The sequence below is a fragment of the Triticum aestivum genome, chromosome 6B (assembly GCF_018294505.1).
Source record: "Triticum aestivum cultivar Chinese Spring chromosome 6B, IWGSC CS RefSeq v2.1, whole genome shotgun sequence".
Taxonomy (NCBI): Eukaryota; Viridiplantae; Streptophyta; class Magnoliopsida; order Poales; family Poaceae; genus Triticum; species Triticum aestivum.
In genome coordinates, this window is record NC_057810.1 from 88,741,913 (window position 1) to 88,765,148 (window position 23,236).

The following is a 23,236-nucleotide window of genomic DNA, read 5'->3' on the forward strand; positions in this document are numbered from 1 at the left end:
TTAATGACAGAAATGGTACTTACAGGCAGTAGCAAAAGACCATTAATTTATCGAGGGCCTTTTGATTGAAGAACTCGAAGAACTCCTCAAATGGAACAGTCAACAGATCATTTGCAACGAGATCGTGCTCCTCCTTAATATGCAGATACAAAGCATTCTTACCCTCAAACTCTCTGCAGGTTTCCATGTACCAATTATGGAATCTTCGCATCATTGTTGTCAGAGATTTTTCATCTTTGACGAGAGGCTTCCCGTACTCGTATCTGTGTTTGTCCACCCCCAAGAAATCAAGAAGTGCATCGTCAAGCAGGTAATCGTCAAGATTGCCATAACCGGCCACCGTCCCTGGAGCATTACACACATTGAGCGGGGGGCACGATTGTTGTGCTTGTTTGCTGAGCTAGGCAATTTTTCCCCCTTTACTCGTTCTTTTGACCTTTTAGCACTGACAGTAGTTCCCGACCGTTGGGCTTGGAGATATGTTTGTTCAGTAATGCGCTCATCGTTGGTTCTCGGCGGAGACTTTGGTGGTTTCCTCAGGGCATCGATAGTGCGCTTTGCTTTCACCGGATCTACCTTCTCCTCTGGAGGTGGATGTCTCTTTGTTTTCACCCCTTCAAAGAACTCCTTCACGTGGGTCCGCACAATCGTATCATTTTCCTCCTCGGACCTCTCATACGGTAACTTCTCTAGAGGCTTGAGAGATGATGGACCGTATTTGTATTGCCTCCCGCCTCTGGTTGTGCTGCTAGACGCCGGAGCAGACAGAGCGGCTGCGGCGTCTGTCTTCTTTTGTGCTTGCTTACGAGGCGGAGAAGGAGTACGACGCATCGGAGCAGCCGGGGAGGCGGCGGGTCTCTTCCGCTCTTGCTGGCGAGGCAGAGAAGGAGGATGTTGCTGGCTGCTTGGGAGCGCCGGCGCAGGCGGAGAAGGAGGCGGAGTGCCGCCATACGCCGGAGAAGGAGGTGGAGTGCCGCCACGCATGCCCTGATCGTCACTCGCCGGAGTAGGAGGCGGTGGAGGAGGCGGAGTGCCCTGACTCACCGGGGCAGGAGGAGGAGGCGGAGGCGTCCAGTTCAAAAGGTTGATGAGATCCTTCTTACATAGGCATGGAGTCTTCAGAGCAGAACCCAGCTTAGTCTCCCCTTCACCGGTAGGGTAGTCAAGCACGAGGTCCTCAAATCCCTCCGTTATTTCATCCACCATCACCTTAGCATATCCTTTTGGAATTGGCTGGCAGTGATAAGTTGTGCCGGGTCCACTAGGATAAACTTGGCCAACAGCCGCCTTGACCTTCAAAGTCATCCATCGCGCCATCATGTGGCAATTTTGAGACTCCGTGATACCATCCACGGGATAGCTGGAAGGAGCCGTCAAGACATGCTCCGGCTGAAGCAGCTCGGTGGAAGCCACGCTGCTTCTCCGCTGAGATGGCGGGGTAGCTTCGGGGGAAGCTTCGGCAGGTCGTTTGCTACGATCTGCTGCTTCTCGTTCCCCTTCTCGATCCTCTAGCCCCATTACCCTTTTGTGCAGCGCCTGCAGTTGATCCTGCTCCAGTTTCTTCCTCCTCTCGTGAGTTTTGTAACCCCCTTCATCCGGAAAACCAACCTTCCACGGAATGGAGCCTGGCGTGCCTCGTGTCCGTCCAGGGTGCTCAGGATTCCCAAGGGCCATTGTGAGCTCGTCCTTCTCCCTGTTTGGAAGGAACGTTCCTCGCTGCACTGCATTGATATAGTGTCGAAGGTTCTTGACTGGTATTTCTAGTTGCTCGTCCATCCACTGGCAAAACCCCGTTACAGGGTCCAAGGTTCCGCCAGACCCGAAGAACCAAGTTCGGCAACGGTCTGGCCATCTCATTGTCTCTGGTTCGATCCCTTTTTCAAGCAGATCATTCTCAGCCTTGGACCACTTAGGCCGGGCTTGCAGGTGGCCACCTGAACCCGTGCGATGGTGAAGCATCTTCTTCGCAGCATTTTTCTTGTTTGTCTCTGACATCTTCTTACTCTTTTCCGATGTCTTGTGGGCCACAAATGTGGGCCAGTGATCTTTGATCTTCTCATATTTGCCGATGAATTCTGGTGTCTTTTTATTTTTGACAAACTGGTTCAGCTCTTTCCTCCACCTCCTCATTAGGGTTGCCATCTTCTTAAGAGCACAAGACTTGATTAATTCCTCTTTAACTGGCTTCTCCGGATCCTCCTCTGGAGGTAGGGTGAAATTTGCCTTCAGCTCAGTCCAAAGATATTCTTTCTGTATATCATTGACATAAGACACCTCAGGTTCTTCCTCCTTAGGCTTATAACATTGTTGGATGCTGATCGGGATCTTCTCCCTAACAAGAACCCCGCACTGAGAAGAAAATGCCTTCCTTGTCCGGATGGGTTCAATCGGTTTGCCGTCGGGCGCGATTTCTATGATCTCAAACTTTCCATCCAAGCTCAACTTTTTCTTCGGGCCTCGTCTCCTTACCGAAGTTGTGCTCGATCCGGACGGCTAGAAATTGTAAGGAAGAAAGACGAGATAATTATTATGTGTACATATACCAAAAAAATGGAAGCATCAATTAACTAGTCAGCACGGGCTTAACTAATATATATATACCTGGCCGGGCTCAGTTCGGTCACCGGAGCAGTCAGCACGGTCTCCTTCTTGTTCCTCCATTGTGTCACCGTAGCCATCATGAACATAGTCATGTTCTTGTACCGGCATTAATGGGCCGAAGCCATCATGAACATAGCCCTCTTCTTCACCCCGTTCTTCCAGCTGACCAACAACGGTGTCGAGGAGAAATGACGCAACTTCATCCCTTCCATTTGCGATTATGTCCCTCAATATCGCTTCTGTTTCTTTGTCTCGGCAGTGCTCCATAGTTTCTGCAAATATTTACAACATGTTTATATATGGTACATATGGAACTAGTGGCAAACGTAGAACTAGATAGCTAATCACAATAAGGAATCATGTTAGTGGCCTCGACGCTGCTTCTCTAGGGTTTGGGGTCGCCTCGACACAACAACGCTTCGAGAGAGTTAATTTGTCGGGTAGGGGCGCGGCGGGAGGGGTTAGGAGACCAAAATCGTTTTCTCTCTAGGGTTTGGGTGTCCTCGAAAGTTTTGGTCGAGCGAGAGGGCCGAGGGGGGGGGGTATTTATATCGACCGCCCCTCATGTCGAAGTTATCTCGAGGGGGTTATATCGACAACGACGCGACAACGACGAGAAAGGAAAATAATTAAGGAAAAGGAAGAAAAGAGGAAGAAGGAAGAAGGAAGAAGAAGAAGAAAAAAAGAGAGGAGAAGAAGAAAGGAATAGAGGAGAAGAAGAAAAACTAGAATTTTTTTTCTATTTTTTCTTCTTCTCCTCTATTCCTTTCTTCTTTTCATCTTCTTTTTCTTCCTTTTTCCTCTTCTTATTTTTTTCTCCTCTTCTTCCTCTCCTCTTCTTCATCTTCTTATTTTCCTTTTTCCTCTCATTCTTTTTCTTCTTCTTTCTTCCTTCTTCCTTCTTCCTCTTTTCTTCCTTTTCCTTATTTTACTTTAAATTTCTCCTCTACACTAACCTAAAATGCACTAACCTAAAATCGATATCTACTAACAACATAAAAAATAATACATATATGAAAAAATGCATATATGAAAAAAACATCATCATATCATCAACAGAAAAAATAGTATTTTTTCTAAAAATCTATCTTTTGCATATATACATCAACATATATATACACTAACCTAAAATGCACAAAAATGCTATCGGAGAGGGGGTATATCGACCCCCCTCATGTATCCACATACATACATCTATACATACATATATACTTACATATATGTATAAATTTTTGCATATATAAAGTTTTTCTAAAATCTAACTTTTGCATATATGAACATATATACACAGAGAACATATACATATATACACAGAGAACATATACATAAAATGCACAAAAAAATAAGAGGAAAGGGCGCCGGCGGCCGGACCGAAGGCGGTGGCGTGTGGACGGGGCGACGGCGATGGGGTTGAGGAAGGGGCGGTGCACGCAGCGACGGCGACGGGGTCGGGGAAGGGGTGGCGCGCGCGGCGATGGTGACGGGGTCGGGGACCGGGTGGCGCACGTGGCGATGGCGATGGGGTCGGGGCAGCGGCGGCCCGCGCGGCGACGGCGACGGGGTCGGGGCCGGCAGGGGCGGCGGGCGCGGCGACGGTGTCGGGGCAGTGGCTCGGCGGCGGCGGCGACGAGGTGGACCAGCCTGACGGCGTTGGGGCAGGGCTCGGCGGCGACGGCGACGAGGAGCAGAAGGCGTCGGGGCGAGAAGAAACAGATGGATTTTGGCGAAAACTGCTAAGTGTTGTATATATACGAAGGGCATTGGTCCCGGTTCGTGACTCCAACCGGGACTAATGCCCCCCTTTAGTCCCGGTTGGTGCCACCAACCGGGACCAAAGGCCTCTTTTTCGGCAGCCCAAAGGGCGGGAACCGGCGGCCTTTGGTCCTGGTTGGTGGCACCAACCGGGACTAATGCCCCCCCTGTAGTCCCGGTTGGTGCCACCAACCGGGACCAAAGTCCTCTGTGCTGCCCGCCTCGGGGCCAAAGTTTAGTCCCACCTCGCTAGTCGAGAGGGGCGCACAGTGGTTTATAAGCCCCACCGCCGCACCCCTCTCGAGCTCCCCTCTCCACCGCAGGCATTCGGGCCTCCTTGCTATTGCTTTGCCTGATGGGCCTTCTAGGCCTATTACGGGCCTGAATCCTGGCCCATAGTAGGGGTTCTAGTCGTATTCAGGCCGTGGGGGCCCAGTAGGAGGCATTTTTTTGTTTTTTTGTTTTCTTTACTTATTGTTGCTATATTTATTTATTTTCAAGTTTTATTCTTTTGTTTTCTGCATTATTTATTTTCTTTTGTTTTTTCTTTATTTTTAATTGTTTTTTCTTTTAGTTTTAGGAAAATTATAAACTTTCTATTAGTGCCATTAGTTTTCAAATTTGAAAACACTTTTTTTGTTTTTTTGTTTTCTTTCTTGCTTTATTTATTTTATTTTGTTTCTACTTACAACAAAATACTTATTGTTGTTTTTTCTTTTGTTTTCTGCATTATTTATTTCTTTTGTTTTTTGCTTTATTTTTTAATTGTTTTTGCTTTTAGTTTTAGGAAAATTATAAACTTTCTATTAGTGCCATTAGTTTTCAAATTTGAAAACACTTTTTTTGTTTTTTTGTTTTCTTTCTTGCTTTATTTATTTTATTTTGTTTCTACTTACAACAAAATACTTATTGTTGCTATTTTTAATTATTACGAGGGCCAAACCATAAGACATTAAAGCATTTCAAATGAACTCTGAAAAAGTTGAAAGTTGGCATGGTATCATAAATTGACCCACATAGCATGTGCACATGTACAAAACGGACAATGGTATCATACTCGTCAGTTACAAAGTTGGCATGGTATCATCATAATAGTTGCGGGAGAAAGTCTTCACTTTTTCTTCGCTTGTGTCATTTGCTTATTGCGCCGTAACCATGGGGTCAGCCTTGACTTTGAAGGGAGGAATTTCATGAAACTTTTCATAATCTTCAGACATGTCTGTCTTGTCCTCCACTCCCACGATGTCAGTTTTTCCTGAAAGAACTATGTGGCGCTTTGGCTCATCATATGATGTATTCGCTTCCTTATCTTTTCTCTTTCTCGGTCTGGTAGACATGCCCTTCACATAGATAACCTGTGCCACATCATTTGCTAGGACGAACGGTTCGTCAGTGTACCCAAGATTTTTCAGACCCACTGTTGTCATTCCGTACTATGGGTCTACCTGTACCCCGCCTCCTGACAGATTGACCCATTTGCACTTAAACAAAGGGACCTTAAAATCTACTCCGTAGTCAAGTTCCCATATGTCCACTATGTAACCATAATATGTGTCCTTTCCCCTCTCAGTTGTTGCATCAAAGCGGACACCGCTATTTTGGTTGGTGCTCTTTTGATATTGGTCAATCGTGTAAAATGTATTCCCATTTATCTCGTATCCTTTCCAAATCAATATAGTTAAAGATGGTCCCCTGGACAACAAGTATAGCTCATCACAAACAGTGTTGTCACCTCTGATACGTGCTTCCAACCAACTGCTAAAAGTCCTGATGTGTTCACATGTAATCAAGTCGTCGCACTACTCCGGGTGTTTTGAGCGCAGACTGTTCTTGTGTTCATCGACATACGGGGTCACCAAGGTAGAGTTCTGTAGAACTGTGTAGTGTGCTTCAGACCAAGAATATCCATCCCTGCATATTATTGAGTCCCTTCCAAGCATGCCTTTTCCAGTCAGTCTCCCCTCATACCGCGATTTAGGGAGACCTATATTCTTAAGGCCAGGAATGAAGTCAACACAAAACCCGATGACATACTCTGTTTGATGGCCCATGGAGATGCTTCCTTCTGGCCTAGCGCGGTTACGGACATATTTCTTTAGGACTCCCGTGAACCTCTCAAAGGGGTACATATTGTGTAGAAATACGGGGCCCAAAATGACAATCTCGTCAACTAGATGAACTAGGACGTGAGTCATGATATTGAAGAAGGATGGTGGGAACACACCAGCTCGAAACTGACAAGACATTGCACCACATCACTCCTTAGCCTTGGTATAATTTTTGGATCGATCACCTTCTAAGAGATTGCATTGAGGAATGCACATAGCTTCACAATGGCTAATCGGACGTTTTCCGGTAGAAGCCCCCTCAATGCAACCGGAAGCAGTTGTGTCATAATCACGTGGCAGTCATGAGACTTTAGGGTCTGAAACTTTTTCTCTGCCATATTTATTATTCCTTTTATATTAGACGAGAAGCCAGTCGGGACCTTCATACTAAGCAGGCATTCAAAGAAGATTTCCTTCTCTTCTTTGGTAAGAGCAAAGCTGGCAGGACCTTCATACTGCTTTGGAGGCATGCCGTCTTTTTTGTGAAAACGTTGTAGATCCTCCCGTGCCTCAGCTGTATCTTTTGTCTTCCCATACACGCCCAAGAAGCCTAGCAGATTCATGCAAAGGTTCTTCGTCACGTGCATCACGTCGATCGAAGAGCGAACCTCTAGGTCTTTCCAGTAGGGTAGGTCCCAAAATATAGATTTCTTCTTCCACATGGGTGTGTGTCCCCCAGCGTCACTCGGAACAGCTAGTGCGCCGGGACCCTTTCCAAAGATTACGTGTAAATCATTGACCATAGCAAGTACGTGATCACCGGTAATCTGCCTCGCCTTTGAAATGCTTGCCTTTCTTTCGACATTGATGGTTGGTCGGAAGAAATCGACGATGGCCCAGGTACACATTCTTCCTGCAGCTTGCCAGGTATATACTATCGGTGTCAAGTAAACAGTGCGTGCATGCATGGTATCCCTTGTTTGTCTGTCCTGAAAGGTTACTGAGAGCGGGCCAATCGTTGATGGTCACGAACAGCAACGCCTTTAGGTTAAATTCCTCCTGTTTGTGCTCATCCCACGTACGTACACCATTTCCATTCCACAGCTGTAAAAGTTCTTCAACTAATGGCCTTAGGTACACATCAATGTCGTTGCCAGGTTGCTTAGGGCCTTGGATGAGAACTGGCATCATAATGAACTTCCGCTTCATGCACATCCAAGGAGGAAGGTTATACATACATAGAGTCACTGGCCAGGTGGTGTGATTGCTGCTCTGCTCCCCGAAAGGATTAATGCCATCCGCGCTTAAAGCAAACCATATGCTCCTTGGCTCACTTGCAAACTCATCCCAGTACTTTCTCTCGATTTTTCTCCACTGCGACCCGTCAGCGGGTGCTCTCAACTTCCCGTCTTTCTTACGGTCCTCACTGTGCCATCGCATCAACTTGGCATGCTCTCCATTTCTGAACAGACGTTTCAACCGTGGTATTATAGGAGCATACCACATCACCTTCGCAGGAACCCTCTTCCTGGGGGGCTCACCGTCAACATAACCAGGGTCATCCCGTCTGATCTTATACCGTAATGCACCGCATACCGGGCATGCATTCAGATCCTTGTACGCACCACGGAAGAGGATGAAGTCATTAGGGCATGCATGTATCTTCTGCACCTCCAATCCTAGAGGGCATATGACCTTCTTTGCTGCGTATGTACTGTCGGGCAATTCGTTATCCTTTGGAAGCTTCTTCTTCAATATTTTCAGTAGCTTCTCAAATCCTTTGTCACGCACAGCATTCTCTGCCTTCCACTGCAGCAATTCCAATATGGTACCGAGCTTTGTGTTGCCATCTTTGCAATTGGGGTACAACCCTTTTTTGTGGTCCTCTAACATGCGATCGAACTTCAGCTTCTCCTTCTGACTTTCGCATTGCGTCCTTGCATCGACAATGACCCGACGGAGATCATCATCATTGGGCACATCGTCTGGTTCTTCTTGATCTTCAGCAGCTTCGCCCGTTGCAGCATCATCATGCACATCGTCTAGTTCCTCTTGATCTTCAGTAGCATCACCGTATTCAGGGGGCACATAGTTGTCATCGTACTCTTCTTCTTCACCGTCTTCCATCATAACCCCTATTTCTCCGGGCCTCGTCCAAACATTATAGTGTGGCATGAAACCCTTGTAAAGCAGGTGGGTGTGGAGGATTTTCCGGTCAGAGTAAGACTTCATATTCCCACATATAGGGCATGGACAACACATAAAACCATTCTGCTTGTTTGCCTCAGCCACTTCGGGAAAATCATGCACGCCCTTAATGTACTCGGAGGTGTGTCTTGAACCGTACATCCATTGCCGGTTCATCTGCGTGCATTATATATAATTAAGTCTGTCAAAAATCATTACAGAACATCATGAATAGATAATTAAGTGACCAAATTAATAGAAGTTCATCATCACATTAAAACCAAAGTACATACATAGTTCTCATCTAACAACATAAAGCTCTGCAGAGCATCTAAATTAATTAAACCATACACTGAAACTATGTAAAACATTTCAATGCGGAAACAAATGCGATCATAATCGCAACCAATGTAACAACTGATGCAACAACATAATGATACCAAGCCTCGGTATGAATGTTATATTTTCTAATCCTTCTAATCTTCAAGTGCATTGCATCCATCTTGATCTTGTGATCATCGACGACATCCGCAACATGCAACTCCAATATCATCTTCTCCTCCTCAATTTTTCTAATTTTTTCCTTCAACAAATTGTTTTCTTCTTCAACTAAATTTAACCGCTCGACAATAGGGTCGGTTGGAATTTCCGGTTCAGCAACCTCCTAGATAAATAAAATCTATGTCACGTTGGTCGGCATAATTGTCATAAACAATAAATGAACCAATAGTTATGAAAAGATAATATATACCACATCTGAATCATAGACAGGACGAGGGCCGATGGGGGCGGATACCAAAACCATCGCACTATATAAGATGCAATAATAAAAGTAAGAAAATTATACAAATATCTATACAAATATACAAGTAAGATTTTTTTTCCTTTCAGAAAGAAGATAAGAACAAGAGGCTCACCACAGTGGTGCCGGCGACGAGGTCGGCGCGGGCGATCAACGGCGGTGAAGACGGGGACGGGACATGACGGACCGCTAAACCTAGACAAATATTGAGGAAAATGGAGCTTGGAGGTCGAGCTTGGAGAGGAGAAAGCTTAAGTAGTGTGGCTCGGGCATTCCATCGAACACCTCGTGTGCATAGGAGGTGAGTTAGAGCACCACAAAGCTCTCCCCTCGCCGGCCACGAAAAACAGAGCACTGGGAGTGCTCTGCTCGCGGGCGAGGGGTAGATATAGGCAACTAATTGGTCCCTGTTCGTGCCACGAACCGGGACTGAAGGGCAGCCTTTGGTCCCGGTTCACTCCAACAACCGGGACCAATGGTTGTGGGCCAGGAGCGAGGCGCATTGGTCCCGGTTCGTCCCATCAACCGGAACCAATAGGTCCAGCCGAACCGGGACCAATGGCCCACGTGGCCCGGCCGGCCCCCGGGGCTCACAAACCGGGTCCAATGCCCCCATTGGTCCCGGTTCTGGATTGAACCGGGACTAATGGGCTGACCCGGCCTGGACCATTGCCCCCTTTTCTACTAGTGAAACACAATGTTTTGGAAGTCGTTGCATGGTTCGATCCTTAGTGCCCCATACCATATGTAACGCATACTATTTTTCGTACGGAACACATTTTCCACTTGTTGATAATATCCAGCCCACTGATGAAGGCCCAATAGAGGAGCCCATAGTTAACTGGAAAGGAGGCTCTCACATGAATCCGGCCCAGGTACATGCTCATGGTCCCCTAAACATAAATAAGTAAATAAATAAATAAAGCTAAATGCTCATGCACCAGTTCTTTAAATTCATGATTTAACAGGAGGATATTATTTCCTATAATAGTGTCGTTACATTCAGTCGATATTATTCTTAGGCAAAGATAGCGACCAGACTTCTTTCTCCCAGCATTTTCTTCCTGCAACCAGCGGACCTATGCAAATCATAGACAATGTCGTAAATAGTTCCGGTACATTTTTATTTTCCAATAAGAATGTCCAACCCAGCACAGCACATTGGCGACACCACTTTATCCTCCGCCTTGGTGCGCTCGCCGCGGCACCGCCGTCCGGCACTGTCAACATAATTTTTTTTCGAAACGGTCCCTGTCAACATAGTGAATCGGGAGAGAACTATAGTTGTGAGTATGACATTACGGACCCACCAGGTCCACTCCCGAACACAAGCAAGCGCCTCTCTTACTACTCAAATGCACCCCTCATTGTTTTACACTAATCCACCCTGCTGATATGCGGGACCCACATCATTTTTAACGTATAGTCAATTAACGACATAATTGCACAACTTTTTTTGAGTAGTAATTCGTAGGAGCAGGCTATAAACTGGTTTGTGCGGTCTCTGTGGCCCGTCTAACAACATGACCAACCCAGCAGGTTTTTCTTTGGGAAAATAGGTAGCCCAGTATTTCTTTTTGAAGAATACCCAAGCTAGGCCTATTTGTTTTCTTCGACTTACTGGGCTGCAAATCATTCAAGACGAGGAGGGATGCATTCCGGCCTGGCCAAAGAGTATGGTCAGTGTCTGTTAAAAGTAATATCAAAGGGGTTGAAAATTCCAAAAAAATTATAGCAAATGGGATATTAGTTTCTTTTTTGTTTTTGTTCTTCACTGATATTTTACAGTATTTCATTGGATTTAACATGACATGGTACTAATTTATTTTTAAATTTGTTTTAGTATGGCTACTAATTTTTGGATTAAGAATATTTTGTTCCCCAACCAAAATTTGCGAATTTTCAAAATTTCGCATATATTTAGTAAATTTTTTAACCCTGGTAGTGACCAGAAAATGGGCAGCAATTCTAAAAATGGAAAATGAGCTGCAATAATTTCCATATGAATTAGAAAATGAGTAAAAATTATAAAAATAATAGCAAATGGGCTATACACGACACATATTTCGAGGCTGACTTGTTTACGCAAGGCTTTGTCAGTCAACACACGATTCTAGCAGCAATGACTGTTGGATGTCCATCCAACGGCCAACGTGCTTCTTCAATCTTTGATCTTCCTGCTCCAGCCGCCTAAACTAGCGCTGGCGGGACTGCCTGCTCCCTCCTCTTGTGGCCCGCTATGATGCCGTGCAGGCTTCCCCGGCCCACCCTACACCCTCCGCTGGCCTGGCCGCACGCAATCAACTGCCTCCTTATTACCCCAAAAAAATGATTCCTCCCACTGACATCTAGGGCGCACCGGTTGGGAGGCTGACCTGTGGGCCTACTAAGTTGACGCGTACGCAGGGCTTGTCAACTTAGTCAACAAACGATTGTAGCAGCAGTAACCGTTGGATTTGAATCGAATGGTCCTGCTGCTTCTTCAAGTGCTGCTCTTCTTGCACCAGCCGCCAAAACCAGCGCCGGCGAGACCGCCTGCTCCTGCCTCTAGTGGCCGGTTGTGCTGCCGTTGAGGCCTCACCGTCCCCTACTACTCCCACCGCTAGTCAGGCCCTACGGTGACGGCAGCCTCACACCGTAGCTGAACCAGTGAACCCTCCTACTCCTCTTTGCGTGGGCATCCACTGCCACATCTTGCCAGGCTCCGCGTCATCCCCTTCCTTCCTAGGCCTCGCCGTCGTCCATTGCCCTGGTGCTCTTGGCACGGCGTGGTCAACGTGGTCAAGGAACGACTTCCATCGGAAGAGTACTGTACGTGGAGAGGCTGACAGCTGGGTCCACGAAAGCCGCAAGGAAGTGCCTCCTTATTACGTGCAAAATAATTATTCCTTCACCTGACAGCATGCGAAAAAATGTATGCGAAAAAATGTTTCCCCCTGACTGTTGGGACCCACCTGACGGGCCACCCTATTTTGCAAAAAAAAACGTTCCCCCCGCTGTCAGCTCGGACCCACCGGAAGTGCCTCCTTATTACGCACAAAAACATGAATACTCCCCCGGCTAGATGGGACCCACCTTGGTGGGAGGCTGACTTGTGGGCCTACTAAGTTGACGGGGACGGAGGGCTTTGTCAACTTAGTCAATATGAACGATTCTAGCTCCAGTGACCATATGATGTCCATCCAACGGCCGTAGTGCTTCTTCAACCTCTAGTCTTCGTGCTCCAGCCGCCCAAAGCAACGCCGGTCGTGTTGCATGCTCCTACCTCCTGTGGCCGGCTGTGATGCCACGGAGGCCTCACCGCTCCCTACTACTCCCACCGCTGGCCAGGCAATCCCTCTACTCACCCACACCCCCTGTTATTCTGCAGCGACGGCAGCCTCACACCACAGCTGAACCAGTGAACCCTCATACTCCTCTGTGCGTGGGCATCCACTGCTGCGTCTTCCCCGGCTCCGCGTCGTCCCCTTCCTAGGCCTCGCCATCGTCCACCGCCGTGGTGCTCTCGGCGCGGCATGGTCAATGTGGTCAATGACCGACTTCTATCAGAAGAGTACTGTACGTGGAGAGGCTGACAGCTGGGTCCACGGCAGCCGCAAGGAAGTGCCTCCTTATTACGCGCAAAATAATTATTCCTCCACCTGACAGCGGGGACCCACCGGACGGGCCACCGTATTTCATGAAAAAAATGATTCGCTCCCTGACTGGTGGGACCCACCAGCTACATCTTCGCACGCAAGGAAGTGCGTCCGAAAAAAAATGATTTGCCCCCTGACTACTGGGACCCACCAGCTACATCTTAGCATGCAAGGAAGTGCCTGACAGTCAGGGCCCACCTGGTCTAAGCGTACATAGTGTTGTCATTCTGGTCGCGAACGTGTACGTACATACTGGTGGATGTAGAGGCGCGCACGTGTCGTAGTAGAGGCGCGCATGTAGCATGTACACGTAAGTACAACGGCCAGGGTGCAAAAAGGAAAATACGGCCACGTACATCTATACGGGCGGGGTCTCGAATGCCTACTCGCACATACGTACGGCCAGGGCTCGTGTACATGGCTGGGTCGGAATGGCGAAACAGCATCATCATCGTGTTCATGGGGAGGCAACAGAATGCGTCGTGTTCATGGGGAGGCAATGGAATGCGTCGTGTGATGTCTACTACACAACCTTCTTCTTGTAGACGTTGTTGTGCCTGCAAGTGCACAGGTTTGTAGGACAGTAGCAATTTTCCCTCAAGTGGATGACCTAAGGTTTATCAATCCGTGGGAGGCGTAGGATGAAGATGGTCTCTCTCAAACAAACCTTCAACTAAATAACAAAGAGTCTCTTGTGTCCCCAACACACCCAATACAGTGGTAAATTGTATAGGTGCACTAGTTCGGCGAAGAGATAGTGATACAAGTGCAATATGGATGGTAGATATAGGTATTTGTAATCTGAAAATATAAAAACAGCAAGGTAACTAATGATAAAAGTGAGCGTAAACGGTATTGCAATGATAGGAAACAAGGCATATGGTTCATACTTTCACTAGTGCAAGTTCTCTCAACAATAATAACATAGATAGATCATATAACAATCCCTCAACATGCAACAAAGAGTCACTCCAAAGCCACTAATAGTGGAGAACAAACAAAGAGATTAAGGTAGGGTACGAAACCACCTCAAAGTTATTCTTTCAGATCAATCTATTCAAGAGTTCGTACTAGAATAACACCTTAAGACACAAATCAACCAAAACCCTAATCTCACCTAGACACTCCATTGTCACCTCAAGTATCCGTGGGCATGATTATACTATATGCATCACGCAATCTCAGATTCATCTATTCAACCAACACAAAAGTACTTCAAAGAGTGCCCCAAAGTTTCTACCGGAGAGTCAAGACGAAAACATGTGCCAACCCCTATGCATAGGTTCATGGGCAGAACCCGCAAGTTGGTCACCAAAACATACATCAAGTGGCACAATATATCCCATTGTCACCACAGATAATCACGGCAAGACATACATCAAGTGTTCTCAAATCATTAAAGACTCAATCCGATAAGATAACTTCAAGAGGAAAACTCAGTTCATCACAAGAGAGTAGAGGGGGGAGAAACATCATAAGATCCAACTATAATAGCAAAGCTCGCGATACATCAAGATCATGCCATAGAGAGAACACAAGAGAGAGAGAGAGAGAGAGAGAGAGAGAGAGAGAGAGATAAAACACATAGCTACTGGACATACCCTCAGCCCCGAGGGTGAACTACTCCCTCCTCCTCATGGATAGCACCGGGATGATGAAGAAGACCACCGGTGATGGGTTCCCCCTCTGGCAGGGTGCCGGAACGGGCTCCCGAGAGGTTTTTGGTGGCTACATAGGCTTGCGGCGGTGGAACTCCCGATCTATCTTGATATTCGATGGTTTTAGGGTACGTGGGCTTATATAGGCGAAAGAAGTCGGTCGGGGGAGCCTCGAGGGGCCCACGAGAGGGTAGGGCACGCTGAGGGGGGTGGGTGCACCCCCTGTCTTGTGGCCTCCTCGATGATCCCCTGGCTTGCACTCCAAGTTCCTGGGATTGGTTCTATTCCAAAAATAACTTTTCCGAAGGTTTCATTCCATTTGGACTCCGTTTGATATTCCTTTTCTTCGAAATACTGAAATAGGCAATAAAACAGCAATATGGGCTGGGCCTCCGGTTAGTAGGTTAGTCTCAAAAATGATATAAATGTGTAAAATAAAGCCCATAAACATCCAAAAGGGGTAATATAATAGCATGGAACAATCAAAAATTATAGATACGTTGGAGTCGTATCAAGCATCCCCAAGCTTAATTCCTGCTCGTCCTCGAGTAGGTAAATGATAAAAACAGAATTTTTGACGTAAAATGCTACCTAGCATAATTCTCAATGTAATTTTCTTTATTGTGGCATGAATGTTCAGATCCAAATGATTCAAAATAAAAGTTCATATTGATAAAAGAAATAGTAACACTTCCAGCATACTAATCAAAGTAATCATGTCTTCTCAAAATAACATGGCAAAAGAAAGTTCATCCCTACAAAATCATATAGTTAGGCTATTCTTCATTTTCGTCACAAAAAGATATTCCCAACTTCTATACCCCCAATGACAATCCAAGCAATTGTTTCATACTTAAATAATCTCAAACTTTTTCAACCTTCACGCAATACATGAGCGTGAGCCATGGATATAGCACTATGGGTGGAACAGAATATGATGATGGGGATTGTGTGGAGAATACAAAAAATGAGAAAGTCTCACATTGACGAGGATAATCAACGGGCTATGGAGATGCCCATCAATTGATGTCAACATGAGGAGTACGGATTGCCATGCAACGGATGCACTAGAGCTACAAAGGAATGCTCAACAAAAGGAAACTAGTGGGTGTGCATCCAACTAGCTTGCTTAGGAAGACCTAGGGCATTCGAGGAAGCTCATCGTAGGAATATACAAGCTAAGTTCCATAATGAAAAATTCCCACTAGTATGAAAAAGACAACCTATGAGACTCACTATAAGAAAAACATGGTGCTACTTGGAAGCACAATATATGTGACTCACTACATGAAGAACAAGGTGCTACCTTGAAGCACAAGTGTGGAAAAAGAGATAGTAACATTGCCCCTTTTATTATTTTTTTCCTTTTTTTTCTTTTCTTCTTTTTTTCTTTTTTTTCTTTTTTTTTGGGGCCTCTTTTTTTTCTTTTTTTGGCCTTTCTTCTTTTTTTTCTTTTTTTCTCTTTGGGCAATGCTCTAATAATGATGATCATCACACTTTTATTGATTACAACATATGAATTACAACTCAAAACTAGAACAAGATATGACACTATATGAATGCCTCCGGTGGTGTAACAGGATGGTGCAACGAATTAAGAGTAACATGTATGAAAATTATGCATGGTGGTTTGCCACAAATACAATGTCAACTACATGATCATGCAATGGCAATATGACAAAAGTAAAGTCTGTCATGATGACGATGAACGGAACGGTGGAAAGTTGCATGGCAATATATCTCGGAATGGCTATGGAAATGCCATAATAGGTAGGTATGGTCACTATTTTGAGGAAGATATAAGGAACTTTATGTGTGATAGAGCGTATCATATCATGGGGTTTGGATGCACCGGCGAATTTTGCACCAACTCTCAAGGTGACAAAGGGCAATGCACGGTACCGAAGAGGCTAGCAATGGTGCAAAGGTAAAAGTGCATATAATCCATGGACTCAACATTAGTCAAACGAACTCATATACTTATTGCAGAAATTTAGAAGTCATTAAAAATCAAGCACTACGCGCATGCTCCTAGGGGGATAGATTGGTAGGAAAAGACCATCGCTCATCCCCGACCGCCACTCATAAGGATGCACAAGCCAGGTACACTTCATGTTTCAAATTTGTCACACAACTTTAACCATACGTGCATGCTAAGGGACTTGCTAACTTCAACACAAGCATTATTTAAATTCATAATCACCCAACTAGCATGACTTTAATATCACTACCTCCCTATCTCAAAAAATTATCAAGTATCAAATTGATCATAGCATCCAATTCACTTTCTATGATAATTTTTATTAAACCCAACTTGGATGCTCATCATTCTAGGACCAAATTTGTAACCATAGAAAATACCATGCTGTTCTTAAATACTCTCAAAATAATATAAGTGAAGCATGAGAGACGAGCAATTTCTTCAAAATATAACTACCGCCGTGCTCTAAAAGATATAAGTGATGCACTAGAGCAAATGACAAAATACTCCGAAAGATATAATTGAAGATCAATGAGTAGTCGAATAATTGTGCAACTATGTGAAGACTCTCTAACATTAAGGAATTTCAGATCTTGGTATTGTATTCAAACAGCAAGCAAAGCAGAATAAAATGACATTGCAAGGATAGCACAACTCATGTGAAGAAGCAAAAACTTAGGCTCACCCGATACTAACCGATAGTTGTTGAAGAAGAAAGGTGGGATGCCTACCGGGGCATCCCCAAGCTTAGATGCTTGATACTTCTTGAAATATTATATTGGGGTGCCTTGGGCATCCCCAAGATTGAACTTTTGTGTCTCCTTAATTCCTATCATATCATGGTTTCTCTTTTTATCAAAAGCTTCATCCACACAAAACTCAACAAGAACTCGTGAGATAGGTTAGTATAAACCAATGCAAAACCTTATCATTTTATACTGTAACAAATCAATAAAATTATTATTCAACATTTCATACTAAATGACTCTTCATATTTAACACTCCTATCCTCAAATAGAATCATTAAACAAGCCAGCATATGCAAACAATGCAAACATAACGGCAATCTGCCAAAACAGTATAGTCTGTAAAGAATGCAAGATTCATCATAATTCCCTAACTCCAAAAATTATAAATGAAAATTCCCACTCTAATAAATTTATCAGAGCTCAATATGCAAAACGTTTCAACATTATACTATTCTCTGACTTTTCTAGGGAATTTTTGCAACAGCAGTAAACTTTCTATTTTCAAACAGCAACATGTATACTAGCAAAATAAGCATGGTAAAGGCTATCCTTGACTTCATTATTGAAAATATAGATGCAAAACATTAATCTAAATAACAGCAAGCAAATACTATCAAAAGAAATGACGCTCCAAGCAAAACACATATCATGTGGTGAATAAAAATATAGCTCCAAGTAAAGTTACCGATGAACGAAGACGAAAGAGGGGATGCCTTCCGGGGCATCCCCAAGCTTAGGACCTTGGTTGTCCTTCAATATTAGCTTGGGGTGCCTTGGGCATCCCCAAGCTTAGGCTCTTGCCACTCCTTATTACATAGTCCATCCAATCTTTACCCAAAACTTGAAAACTCCACAACACAAAACTCAAGAGAAAACTCGTAAGCTCCGTTAGTATAAGAAAATAAAACCACCACTTAGGTACTGTAATTAACTCATTCTAAATTCATATTGATGTAATATATACTGTATTCAAACTTATCTATGGTTCATACCCTCTGATACTACTCATAGATTCATCAAAATAAGCAAACAACACATAGAAAATAGAATCTGTCAAAAACAGAACAGTCTGTAGTAATCTATATTAAACGTATACTTATGGAACTCCAAAATTTCTACCAAATTTAGAAGTCTTAAGAAATTTGTGTACCAATCCATAGCAAAAAGAATCAGATCAGAAACACGTTTCTGTGAATTAAAAAAACTAATTTATTGGGTGCAAAAGTTTCTGATTTTTAGCAGGATCAACACAACTATCACCGTAAGCTATCCTAAAGGTCTTACTTGGCACTTTATTGAAACAAAACCTAGAAAACATGATTACTACAGTAGAATAATCATGTGGACACACAAAAAAAGTGTCGGTGTACTAGAGTAGGGGTACCCTAGTATCCCGAACTTGTGCACGGGCAGTTGCAGCCACCCGCGGCAAGGCTTGCCGGGTGACCGCCAAGGTCCTCCGTGGTTCCTGTTGAGCCATTCAAGAACAAAGTATTCAAGCCAAGGAGACAAGGCCCCGGCAAGAGGAGCTTGCCGGGAAGGCCAACCAAGGCATCTCAAGGAACATGCCGTGATACGCCACGCGTCCCATCGAGGCCCGATGAGCGACAAGCTTCCGGGCGCGACAAGACAACGACCGCGGCAAGGCGCTTGCCGCGACAAGCTACCACTCTGCACCTACGCTCCAGCACATCCACCAACGTGTCGCCCTGGGACCATTCCAGGCGCGCGTGGCAAGATGTTGTGCAGCCAGCGGTGCGCGGTGGCAAGCGGCGCTGACAAGTTTGCCATCATGGCGAGCGGTGGCGTCCCTGACGGTCCCTTTCTGCACTGTTTGGGCGACGTAGATGGGCATTTAATGCCTTTGTCCCCTGCCGTCAGGGTTAGGTAGGATACACTGTACAGGTAGCTGTACCAACCGCTATTCCTTTTCCATTTTTACCCTTGTCTACGTTGCCACCTGTCGGTGACCCCTTTAGCATATAAAAGGAGGCCCATGCGCAACGTAGAGGGGGGTTCGGAAGGTTCGAAGCCAGAAAGACACTCACGCTCGGTCTCGTTAGCAGCTGGTGTATACTATAGCACTCAGCGCTCCCGAGCAAGAACTCAATACACTCAGACATGCAGCAGTAGGAGTATTATCTCTACGGAGAGCTCCGAAGCTGGGTAAACTGCTCGTGTGCTTCGCCTCGATCTGCTCTTCGTGCGATCTCCGCCCCCCGCCGAACCAAAAGGGGCTCGGTCCGCCGGTCCCATAGGTGTTCGTGGATCATTTTTCCCCGACAAAAAGTAATGATAAATATTGGGTTGTCTCCCAACAAGCGCTTTTCTTTAATGCCTTTCTAGGTAGGCATGATGATGACAATGATGCTCACATAAAAGATAATAATTGAAACATAACGGGAGCATCATGAAGCATATGACTAGCAGATTTAAGTCTAACCCACTTACTATGCATAGGGATTTTCTGAGCAAACAACTTATGGGAACAATAATCAACTAGCATAGGAAGGTAAAACAAGCATAGCTTCAAGATTTGAAGCACATAGAGAGGAAACTTGACATTATTGCAATTCCTACAAGAATATGTTCCTCCCTCATAATAATTTTCAGTAGCATCATGAATGAATTCAACAATATAACCAGCACCTAAAGCATTCTTTTCATGATCTACAAGAATAGAAAATTTACTACTCTCCACATAAGCAAATTTCTTCTCATGCGGAATAGTAGTGGGAGCAAACTCAACAAAATAACTATCATGTGGGGCATAATCCAATTGAAAACTAAAATCATGATGACAAGTTTCATGGTTATCATTATTCTTAATAGCATACAAGTCATCACAATAATCATCATAGATAGCAACTTTGTTCTCATAATCAATTGGAGCCTCTTCCAAAATAGTGGAATCATCACTAAATAAAGTTGACACTCTTCTAAATCCACTTTCATGTTCATCACAATAAGATTCAACATCCTCCAAAATAGTGGGATCACTACTTCCTAAAGTTGACACTCTTCCAAACCCACTTTCATCAATATAATCATCATAAATAGGAGGCATGCTTTCATCATAATAAATAGTCTCATCAAAACTTGGGGGACTAAAAATATCATATTCATCAAACATAGCTTCCCCAAGCTTGTGGCTTTGCATATACTTAGCATCATAGATATTCAAGGAATTCGTACTAACAACATTGAAATCATGCTCATCATACAAAGATCTAGTACCAAATATTCTAATGCATTCTTCTTCTAGTACTTGAGCACAATTTTCCTTTTCATCATACTCACGAAAGATATTAAAAAGATGAAGCGTATGAGACAAGCTTAACTCCATTTTTTTTGTAGTTTTTCTTTTATAAACTAAACTAGTGATAAAACAAGAAACAAAAATATTCGATTGCAAGATCTAAAGATATACCTTCAAGCACTCACCTCCCCGGCAACGGCGCCAGAAAAGAGCTTGATGTCTACTACATAACCTTCTTCTTGTATATGTTGTTGGGCCTGCAAGTGCACAGGTTTGTAGGACAGTAGCAAAATTCCCTCAAGTGGAAGACCTAAGGTTTATCAATTTGTGGGAGGCGTAGGATGAAGATGGTCTCTCTCAAACAACCCTGCAACCAAATAACAAAGAGTCTCTTGTGTCCCCAACACACCCAATACAATGGTAAATTGTATAGGTGCACTAGTTCGGCGAAGAGATAGTGATACAAGTGCAATATGGATTGTAGATATAGGTATTTGTAATCTGAAAATATAAAAACAGCAAGGTAACTAATGATAAAAGTGAGCGTAAACGGTGTTGCAATGATAGGAAACAAGGCATAGGGTTTATACTTTCACTAGCGCAAGTTCTCTCAACAACAATAAAATAGATAGATCATATAACAATCCCTCAACATGCAACAAAGAGTCACTCCAAAGCCACTAATAGCGGAGAACAAACGAAGATATTATGGTAGGGTACGAAACCACCTCAAAGTTATTCTTTCGGATCAATCTATTCAAGAGTTCGTACTAGAATAACACCTTAAGACACAAATCAACCAAAACCCTAATGTCACCTAGATACTCCATTGTCACCTCAAGTATCCGTGGGCATGATTATACGATATGCATCACACAATCTCAGATTCATCTATTCAACCAACACAAAAGTACTTCAAAGAGTGCCCCAAAGTTTCTACCGGAGAGTCAAGACGAAAACGTGTGCCAACCCCTATGCATAGGTTCATGGGCAGAACCCGCAAGTTGGTCACCAAAACATACATCAAGTGGCACATGATATCCCATTGTCACCACAGATAATCATGGCAAGACATACATCAAGTGTTCTCAAATCATTGAAGACTCAATCCGATAAGATAACTTCAAGAGGAAAACTCAATTCATCACAAGAGAGTAGAGGGGGGAGAAACATCATAAGATCCAACTACAATAGCAAATCTCGCGATACATCAAGATCGTGCCATAGAGAGAACACGAGAGAGAGAGATCAAACACATAGCTACTGGTACATACCCTCAGCCCCGAGGGTGAACTACTCCCTCCTCATCATGGAGAGCACCGGAATGATGAAGAAGGCCACTGGTGATGGGTTCCCCCTCCGACAGGGTGCCGTAACGGGCTCCCGAGAGGTTTTTGGTGGCTATAGAGGCTTGCAGCGGCGGAACTCCCGATCTATCTTGATATTCGATGGTTTTAGGGTACGGAGGCTTATATAGGAGAAAGAAGTCGGTCGAGGGAGCCTCGAGGGGCCCAAGAGAGGGTAGGGCGCGCCCAGGGGGGTGGGTGCGCCCCCTTGTCTCGTGGCCTCCTTGATGATCCCCTGTCTTACACTCCAAGTTCTTGGGATTGGTTTTGTTCCAAAAATAACTTTTCTGAAGGTTTCATTCCATTTGGACTCCGTTTGATATTCCTTTTCTTCGAAATACTGAAACAGGCAATAAAACAGCAATATGGGCTGGGCCTCCGATTAGTATGTTAGTCTAAAAATGATATAAATGTGTAAAATAAAGCCCATAAACATCCAAAAGGGGTAATATAATAGCATGGAACAATCAAAATTACGTTGGAGATGTATCATCATGTTCATCGGGAGGCAACGGAACGCGTGGGAGCCAAACAGTTGGGTCGGAACGGAATGCGTCGTCGTGTTCATCGGGAGGGCTTGGACGGAACAAGCGATGGAAATGAGGCATGGCGTACCGCAGAATGGAAGAAATGGCCTTGTGTTCGACCGGCCACGTTCGAAACGGGATCCTGTTAATCGGGAGGGGTCTGGCATACCGCAGAATGGAGGAAACGGACCTCCTACGGTCGAAACGGGGGTCCTATTGATCGGGAGGGGTGTGGCGTACCACAAAACGGACGAAACAGACTTGTGTTCGAGCGCTACGGTCGAAATGGAGGTCCTGTTGATCGGGAGGGGTGTGGCGTACCGCAAAACGGACGAAACGGACTTGTGTTGGAGCGCTACGGTCGAAACGGGGGTCCTGTTCATCGGGAGGGGTGTGGCGTACCGCAAAACGGGACTCCACGGGATACTGTTCATCTCCACCGTTGACCTCCTCCAGCCTCCACGGGCTATCGTCGACCTCCTCCAGCCTCCATGGGCTCCTGTTCATCCAGCCTCCACCACGTGCTACTCCACCGGCTACTGTTCAACCACCCCTCCACGGGCACCCCTCCACCCTCTACTGTTCATCCAGCCCTCCACAGGGTCGTCCTATTCTTCCAACCCTCCACACCATAGGGTCCTGTTCATCCAGAGGCAACGCCACCGCTCACTGTTCATCCAACCCCCCC